The sequence below is a fragment of the Schistocerca cancellata genome, chromosome 2 (genome assembly GCF_023864275.1).
Source record: "Schistocerca cancellata isolate TAMUIC-IGC-003103 chromosome 2, iqSchCanc2.1, whole genome shotgun sequence".
NCBI lineage: Eukaryota > Metazoa > Arthropoda > Insecta > Orthoptera > Acrididae > Schistocerca > Schistocerca cancellata.
The window spans coordinates 940,601,905-940,611,289 of NC_064627.1; the positions used below are offsets into that span (position 1 = coordinate 940,601,905).

The window sequence follows — 9,385 nt, forward strand, 5'->3', positions numbered from 1 at the left end:
TTAAAACATCCATTTGCTTTACTGCGAACGAGGATGTCAAGGAACGGCAAGGCGCCACCTGTGTCTACCTCCACCGTGAACTTGATAATGTCATGCGTGTTGATGTTGTGGTCCAAGAATTGTCCAAGCTTTTCATGCCCATGTGACCATATTTTAAACCACCTGATGCGGCTGGAAGCTCGAGAGAATTTCAGTAGTATACATCAATGTGGAACCATAAAACTAAACTCCTCTCGAACAGGCCAAGAAGGCCCAAGGGACCGACCGGCCGCCGTGTTATATTGAGCCCACAGGCGTCACTGGATGCGGATATGGAGGAGCATGTGGTCAGCACACCGCTCTCCCGGCCGTATGTGTTTCCGAGACCGGAGCCGCTGCTTCTCGATCAAGTACCTCCTCAGTTGGCCTCACAAGGGCTGAATGCACCCCGCTTGCCAACAACGCTCGGCAGGCCGGATGGTCACCCATCCAAGTGCTAGCCCAGCCCGACAGCGCTTAACTTCGGTGATCTGACGGGAACCGGTATTATCACTGCGGCAAGGCCGTTGGCCGATGTGGAACCATACAGTCGTATAAAATGTAGTTTGAAAACTATAGTTTTTATATGGCTAGGTAAATCATAACCCAAACACAGTATGTGGCTAGACAGACGTGAGAAACCACCCAAAACCATCGTCGACATTTAACAGCCCAGACCGAACCAAGGTAGTCTGTCTAGCTGGTCACATCGTAGTGACACTGTGCCAACTAAAATTCAGAATTCGTGTATGACTGCATGTAGCGCTGTGTTACACCTCACGGAATTTGAGAAGGTCCTATTTCTTCGAAAGCACTTTGAAGTTTCACACTTTTTCCTGCGTACTACAGTAGAAAAAAGGGCTAGTAGGACTCGCGCTCTAAGTGTTCAGTTCGTACTTAGTTATTTATGTACAAAATAATAATAATTTCATATGGCTCAGTGGCCTGGTCCAAGATTTTTATTCGGTGACTTGCGCGTCCGTAACCTAGCCCAATTATCCAACGCGGGAAAGGGCACCTGCAACTTCATATTTGTACCCGATCCCGCGAAAATGGGATCTTAATGGATGAACAACAAATGGCTAAAAATAGCTTTTATGTGACAGAATGGCAGGTTAACGATTTTCGATTGTTTCCATTACTTGTACTGTGAAATCTTGCTTCTTGACAAATTTTGTGAATGTAGGTCAATAGGAAGTACCCTATAGGTTTTGATAAGCGAGGTTGCGAGTATCGAAATATGTGACGTAAATGGCTGTATCTTTTGACTACACTGACATAGTAGCTTTAGTTTTTGACATAGGCCAGGAACCGTATAACTTAGTACATGCCATAAATTTCGTCTACCCATTCCTGAGGAAAAGGGGTCTTAACAGTCGGACAGACCGGCAGACCGACAACAAAGTAATGCCATATGGGTTCCGTTTCTACCAGTTGAGGTACAGAAAGCTAATGCATCTACTAACGGGTGTCCTTTGTTCGCGGGCAAATAGTGGGCCAGTGTTATGATTACTCCACACAGCAAGGATACTAGGCGTCCTTGAGGAACTTGGGAACGGATGAGGGACACGTTTGCTGCTAGCATGCTTATTTTGTGCAGGGACTTCCACAGTCAGCGCACTGCATCGGTTCCTTCCTGTACATCGGTAATGGCTTTACAAGCAAACGGCAGAGAACAGAGTGACTGCAGTATTTCGGCCCTCTTCTGTGTAGGGTCGCCCCCATCTTGATTGCAAGCAAAACCAAAACCACTACCTCAGCAAAGAAAAGGCATAATTTCTTGTGAAGAGAGTGACAACAGAAAACACTTTAGGTATATTGCTTTAGTCCAAGTATATCTACGTCTACGACCATACAAGCCACACTGTAATGAGTGGCGGAGGATACATCGTATCACTATTATCTGTTTTCTTTCGGCATATGGGGCGCTTTGGAAAATGACTGTTTTAAAGGTTCTGTACGCGCCTCGGTCATGATCCTAATAGGATGCGAACTTTGGTGGCAGCATAGTGGTCGCAGAGTCATCTTAGAATACTAATTCTCTATATTTATCCACCAGCAGTTATATCGTCTTTCTTCCAAAGCAGTCTCACCTAAGTTTTCCGAGCATTTTTGTTATCTTTCGTATGCGTCTTACTGACCCGTTACTCGTCTCTGAATTCGTACGACGTCTGCTGTCAAGCCTACTTGATAAGGAATCCAAACATCGGAACAATATTCCAGAACGGGTCGCAGCAACGTGTTGTATGTGATTTCCTTTAAATACCACCGAATTTTCCCACAGCCCTTCCAGCAACCAGTCTAAGTTGTCCATTCTTCTTTTGCTAATACCAATTTTATTTGATCCGTTTCATATCGCTTCTCAGTTTTACCGCTAAATACTCATGTGGTATGACATGTTCCAGATGTTCATCACTAATCATCCCATCACTCTCGACAGATTAACCCTACAGTTTAGTAGACTCACGGAAAATCGTTGCTAGAAATTAGTGAGAGTTCGGTAAAGAATAAAAAGGCCCACATTCCAGCATTAATATATTGTACTCGAAGAGACAGAGGGTTATGGTAGCATGCTATGCTAAGTACACCAGTAGAAGTGACCAAGCAAAAGCGCAATCTTTCCACATAATGTATCATTGAGAATTCACAGTTTTCGTAATAGAAAGTTTTCAGTATCTTGCTCGAATAAGTAAGAACTAAAACTGCAGGCCCTTTCTTCCACGGTGTTCATACTACCATGGAATTAATGCGTTATTTCGATTGTTACAGTATTGTTCGTGCCGTTCTCAAGAACATTATGACATGTAAAAGTAGCATTACGACATCCAGCGCGAGTGACGCCAGTAACATCAAAGTTCGTAACCCTTTATAATAATTTTTGTCTCATGCTATCGATGTGTATAACATATCTATGGTCGAAGAAATTAAGCACGACCGAGCTGCCGTTCTCCGAGCCAGAACATCGAGTAAGGAGATAGTTGTACGAAACTTGCAATAAAAGTTATCTTATGTAAAAATGCTGTTTCATTCTACCTCATACCCGAGCCAAGGAAGAACCCGTCTCTTGATTCTGTCTTTAAAACAGGGGTTGTAATACCGCAGAAGACAGCATACTGGGCAATATGAGCATTTAAAAAATTATTGTGAAACCTTATTTAAGGGTCTGTTATTGTGGAAACTTATTTAAGCGTCTGAGAATGTACTTTTATTTATTTTCTCACTGTCAGATTTTCTATTCGAAATGCAACACTCCATGCCAAATATGCCGCCACTCGTAGCAATTGAGATGTGCATCCATTGCCATTTTTTAAATGCGAGATGATGACCAATTAGAGTCCGACTCGAACGGTTGCCGCAGCACTGACAGCACATGATTCCATTGCAGTATGTTAACGAAGGTACGAGCATATGGAATAAGTCATAGAAATGTGAGTGGCTCGAAGACTTCTTAAGTAGTAGAACCCAGTGTGATGTCCTTGACAGGGAGTGTTCATCAGAGACAAGGGTACCTTTGGGAGTGCCTCAGAGAAGTGTGATCGGACCGATGTTATTCTCTATATACTTAATTGATTTGGCGGACCCGATGGGCAGCAATCTGTGGTTCTTTGCTGACGGTGCTGTGGTGTACGGTAACGTGTCGACGTTTAGTGAATGTAGGAACATACAAGACGACTTGCACAAAATTTCCAGTTGTTGTGATGAATGTCAGCTAGCCGTAATGTGGAAAGACGTAGGTTAATGCGGATGCGTAGGAAGAACAAAACTTTAGTGCTCGGATACAGTATTACTAGTGTGTGTTCGACACAGTCGTTTAAATATCTGGGCGTAACGCTGAAAAGTGATATGAAATGGAACGAACATGGGAGTACTGTGGTAGGGAAACTTCCTGGCAGATTAAAACTGTATGCCGGACCGAGACTCGAACAGTCCCCGAGTTCGAGTCTCGGTCCAGCACACAGTTTTAATCTGCCAGGAAGTCTCATATCACCGCACACTCTGCTGCTCTCATTCCGTGGTAAGGAAGGGAAATGGACGACTTTGGTTTATTGGGAGAATTTTAGGAAGGTATGGTTCACACGTAAAGGAGAGCGCTTTGGGGACGCTGGTGCGACCTATTATTGAGTAATGCTCGAGTGTTTAGGATCCGTACCAGGTCGGATTGAGGGAGGACGTCGAGGCAGATCGGAGGCAAGCTACTAGATTTGCTACCGGTAAGTTCAAACACGTAAGTGTTACGGAGATGCTTCGGGAATTTAAATGAGAGTTCCTGGAGGAAAGGCGACGTTCTTTCCGAGGAACGCTATCGAGAAAATTTAGAGATTCGGCATTTGAAGCTGAGAGCCGAACGATTTTACTGTCGCCAGTATATATATATATATATATATATATATATATATATATATATATTTATTGAATTTCAATTCCTCCTGAAGGGGGCGGGCTGGCAGCAGCTTAGTATGCCGCTCTTCAGCCTACAGACTTTGTTAAAAAGATGAAGAGAATTAATAATAAAAACAGGCGATAAAAGCGGAGACTTAAAGAGTAACATGGCGAAAAAAAAATATCGTGGAACTTAAAACAAAGAACAGAGTGATGATAAAATACATACGAAGCAGACAGGTAAACCAATAGACAGACAATTAAAAAACATGGCGACAGTCTGGTTTCTGTTCGCAAAAGATATAATTCACACCTAGCGACAGCATGGTTTCTGTTCGCAACACGAGAAAGACGAACAACACTGAACAGTCGCTGAAACACTACACTAAAAAGTTGGCAAATGTGACATACCACAGCCGCGAGCAGGTGGGGGGAAACTGGACAGATGATGGGAAAATAAAAAAGGGGGGGAAGAAGAGCAAAAGCGAAGGAGGGGAGGCGGGAAAGGAGCCGAGGGAGGATGAGGACCCATAAGAGGGGTAGGGGGTGCTGGGCAGACGCGACGGGGAGTGGGAAAGGCACAGGGGGGGGGAATACAAAAGGACTTGGGGGGGGGAGAAGGGAGGTAGGGAGAGGTTTGGTGGGGAGAAAACAGAATGGAAGGGCGGGGGAGAGGGAGCCCAGGGAAAGGACAGAGGAAAGGAGGGGGAGTGAGGATCAGAGTTGGTAGGAGGGATAGATGGAGGGAGAGAGGGCATCATCTGGGAGGGGGAGTTGATGGAAGCCACCTTGGGAAAGGAGATGAAGGGTGTAGAGATAGAGGGTAGGGGTGACACAACAGTGAGGGCGTGGCAGGGGGCAGGGACGGGAGAGGAGAGGAGGGGGTGAAGGGGATCAAGGCGGCGGGAGGTGTAGAGTATGCGGATACGTTCGAGGAACAGGAGTAGATGGGGGAAAGGGAAGAGGTCATAGAGGATCCGCGCCAAAATATATTGCGCATAAGGACCGCGAAGATAAGACACGACAAATTGGGCTTATATGGAGGCATACAGACAGTCGTTCTCCCCTCGCTCTATTTGGGAGTGGGACAGGGGTGGGAATAACTAGTGACGGTACACGGTATGCACCACCACGTACCATACGGTGGACTGTGGAGCGTTTGTGTAGATGTAGATGTAGATACAGGTTGGGAATTCGTGAAATTTAAGACTGTCATAAATCAACAAAAAATACCAGTTACCGAAAGGTAGCGTTAACCACAGTAACTGTTACGACTGTACACAAATACAGCTGTGTAGTGCTAGTGCATGATTTCTCTTTGAACGTAGGACATCTAGAGGCATGGTCCGCTGCGCAGGTTGGCGTGGTTTCGTGGGGCCGCGGCTGCGCAGGCCCGGCCCACCCGGGTGTGTACGCCCGTGTGGACACCAATCTGCAGTGGATGCGCGAGACTATGGCCGACGTTTCGCGCAACGCCACTTCTGGCTCAGCAGGCGTCGCCACCGTCGTCTTCTGCTGGCTGCCGGCCGCAGTTCCCCATCTAGCCAGCTTGTACGAATATCTTGTATCCGTCCTGCTGCTCTACTGATTACTCTGTGTAGATTATTAAACATAAAAATGACCACCTCTATTCAGACATTTATTCATTGTGACATTCAGCCAGGGAAGAAAATTGTGTTCTCATTCTGTATTTCACGCAACTCGCTTTACGAGAAAGATGGAGTGCAACATTTGTTTGTAAATCGGAGTGTTTAAATCATTTCTCAAGCTATTTCTGCGCCGTTGATTAATATTGGGATTTTGAATATACAGACGAGTTGTTAATTCCATTTAACGCCCATTGTTTCGATGACCGACCCAAAAGGGCGTAGCGGACCCCGGGAGTCGGACTCGGTTATAAATAATGGTGCTATACCAACAATACTTCAGTCTGGTTGCAATCCAACACGGTTCGTAGCACTTGAAGGAGACAGTTGGGTCGGTCGTCGAAGTATTTTGCGTAAAATGGAGTAAAAAATTCGGCTGAACGTACGAAAACCACAACATTAAGACGTTGTATATGTTTGCTGTGACCAACACAAAAGGAATCGCGAAAGGCTTCAGTCATCATACGTCAACTGTATGGCGTATAGTCTACATCCGTTAGTTCCAACGAATATTTGTCGGACGACATCGACAGATATTTGAGGAACTACCGTTTCATCAAGAAGTTGTAGTTGGAAGAAATAACTTTTTTATGCTGAGAGAGTATCGTGCGGGATCAACAGTGGACATTATGTAACATCGAGAGCTAGACTATATTACAAAGTGCATTGTAAAACTGTGAGAAAAGCAAAAATTATTCCATTGCATTGTGACAGGACGCTCAGAATAAAACCGCCTCGGTTGCAAAATTATTTAACATCAATAACGCGTTTCACCCTTTGGGGGCATCATCAGATTATGAAAAAGTAGCTGGATATGAAATCCAGCGGTCATAAAGTATTTGCGTGCACACCATAAGGACACTGTGCGGCTCCTACCACGTTTATTTTGGAAGGGTGTCAGTTTTTTGTACTACTGTGACGGAGTCATCTAGTGTGATCAAGGTCCATCTTGTACTTTATGCGTTTTCAACACGGATGGATTACATATCCAGTTACTATTATGTCCATTTTCAATTTTATGTGGCTTTATGATGAATGGGTTTTTTGTCCAGCTACTTTTACACTATCCGAAGATGCTCGAAAAGGGTGAAATGCGTCACTGATGTTAAATAATTCCGCAACAAACACTGTTTTATTCTGATGTAAGAAAAGTCATTAAAATATCAAAATGCTCCTCTAGCAACCAGACAGGAACTATTTCTTCCATATGAAATGTTGTATAGGCTTAGTACACAGCGGTAAAGAGACATGGGCAACAGAGTCGTAGGAAAGCAGGACAGGAGCATGATTAGCGAACAAGTTCACACATCAAGCAGAATATTTACTTAACCTGTATTTCTTCAAACTTATGAAGACTCATTACAATTGGTGCAGCAAGAAACAGAGTACAGATATCACAATGGCAAGAAGTAGAACTCTCTATGTACTAAAGTACGAACGAAGAAGACAAGGCCATGTCCAGGCGGTGACTGCATAGAGGGGTGGCTCAGAGCGACAGTGCGTTGAGTCACTGCCGCTGGGCATCCTATATTGTGGCGGCAGAGGGCACTGACAGTCCTGAGCCACTGGTGGCATGGGGCAGTGGACTTGCGTCATTGGGTGCACCAGATCCCACACGACCGCTTTTGGAGTTGGACGGAAACTTGAAATCCTGTAATGAGGTACCCCAGGAAATTCTAAAGAGACACTACAGACGAGTCAAGCAAGTGAGAAAATACACTACTGGCCATTAAAACTGCTACACCACGAATATGACGTGCTACAGACGCGAAATTTAACCGACAGGAAGAAGATGCTGTGATATGCAAATTGATTAGCTTTTCAGAGCATTCAAACAAGGTTGCCGCCGGTGGCGACACCTACAACGTGCTGACATGAGGAAAGTTTCCAACCGATTTCTCATACACAAACACCAGTTGACCGGCGTTGCCTCATGAAACGTTGTTGTGATGCCTCGTATAAGGAGGAGAAATGCGTACCACCACTTTCCGACTTTGATAAAGGTCGGATTGTAGCCTATCGCGATTTCGGTTTATCGTATCGCGACATTGCTGTTCGCGTTGGTCGAGATCCAATGACTGTTAGCAGAATATGGAATCGGTGGGTTCAGGAGGGTAATACGGAACGCCGTGCTGGATGCCAACGGCCTCGTATCACTAGCAGTCGAGATGACAGGCATCTTATCCGCATGGCTGTAACGGATCGTGCAGCCACGTCTCGAACCCTGAGTCAACAGATGGGGACGTTTGCAAGACAACAACCATCTGCACGAACCGTTCGACGACGTTTGCAGCAGCATGGACTATCAGCTGTGAGACCATGGCTGCGGTTAGCCTTGACGCTGCATCAGAGACAGGAGCGCCTGCGATGGTGTACTCAACGACGAACATGGGTGCACGAGTGGCAAAAGGTCAGTTTTGCGGATGAATCCAGGTTCTGTTTACAGCATCATGATGATCGCATCCGTGTTTTGCGACATCGCGGTGAACGCACATTGGAAGTGTGCATTCGTCATCTCCATACTGGTGTATCACCTGGCTTGATGGTATGGGGTGCCATTGGTTACACGTCTCGGTCACCTCTTGTTCGCATTGACGGCACTTTGAACAGTGGACGTTACATGTCAGATGTGTTACGACCTGTGGCTCTACTCTTCATTCGATCGCTGCGAAAACCTACATTTCAGCATGATAATGCACGACCGCAAGTTGCAGGTCCTGTACGGTCCTTTCTGGATACAGATAATGTTCGACTGCTGCCCTGGCCAGCAAATTCTCCAGATCTCTCACCAATTGAAAACATCTGGTCGATGGTGGCGGAGCAACTGGCTCGTCACAATACGCCAGTCCCTACTCTTGATGAACTGTGGAATCGTGTTGAAGCTGCATGGGCAGCTGTACACGCCATCCAAGCTCTGTTTGAGTCAATGCCCAGGCGTATCAAGGCCGTTATTACGGCCGAGGTGGTTGTTCTGAGTAGGCCTACTGATTTCTCAGGATCTATGCACCCAAATTGCGTGAAAATGTAATCACATGTCAGTTCTAGTATAATATATTTGCCCAATGAATACCCGTCCATCATCTGCATTTCTTCTTGGTGTAGCAATTTTAAAGGCCAGTAATGTATGTACCGAGAAAAAGTAGTCAGGGTTAGGAAAGACATACCGATCTTCAACAGATGTGTTAGAAAGCTGCTCTGAAAACTTCACTGAAGATTTAAACGTAGCCAAACCCTCACAGATAAACAAAAATCGAAGACATCATGAGTGAAGTGTTCAAGGAATTCGAAAGTCAGATTCTATCTCCAATGCCTTAAAAATCAAAAGAAATTTTTTCGTACGT

The 9,385-nt window shown here is 45.3% G+C and overlaps 1 pseudogene; it reads right to left on the minus strand.

Moving 5' to 3' along the window:
- Positions 1-432: 432 nt before the first annotated feature.
- On the minus strand, positions 433-550 carry LOC126164221 (5S ribosomal RNA; annotated as a pseudogene).
- Positions 551-9,385: the final 8,835 nt, after the last annotated feature.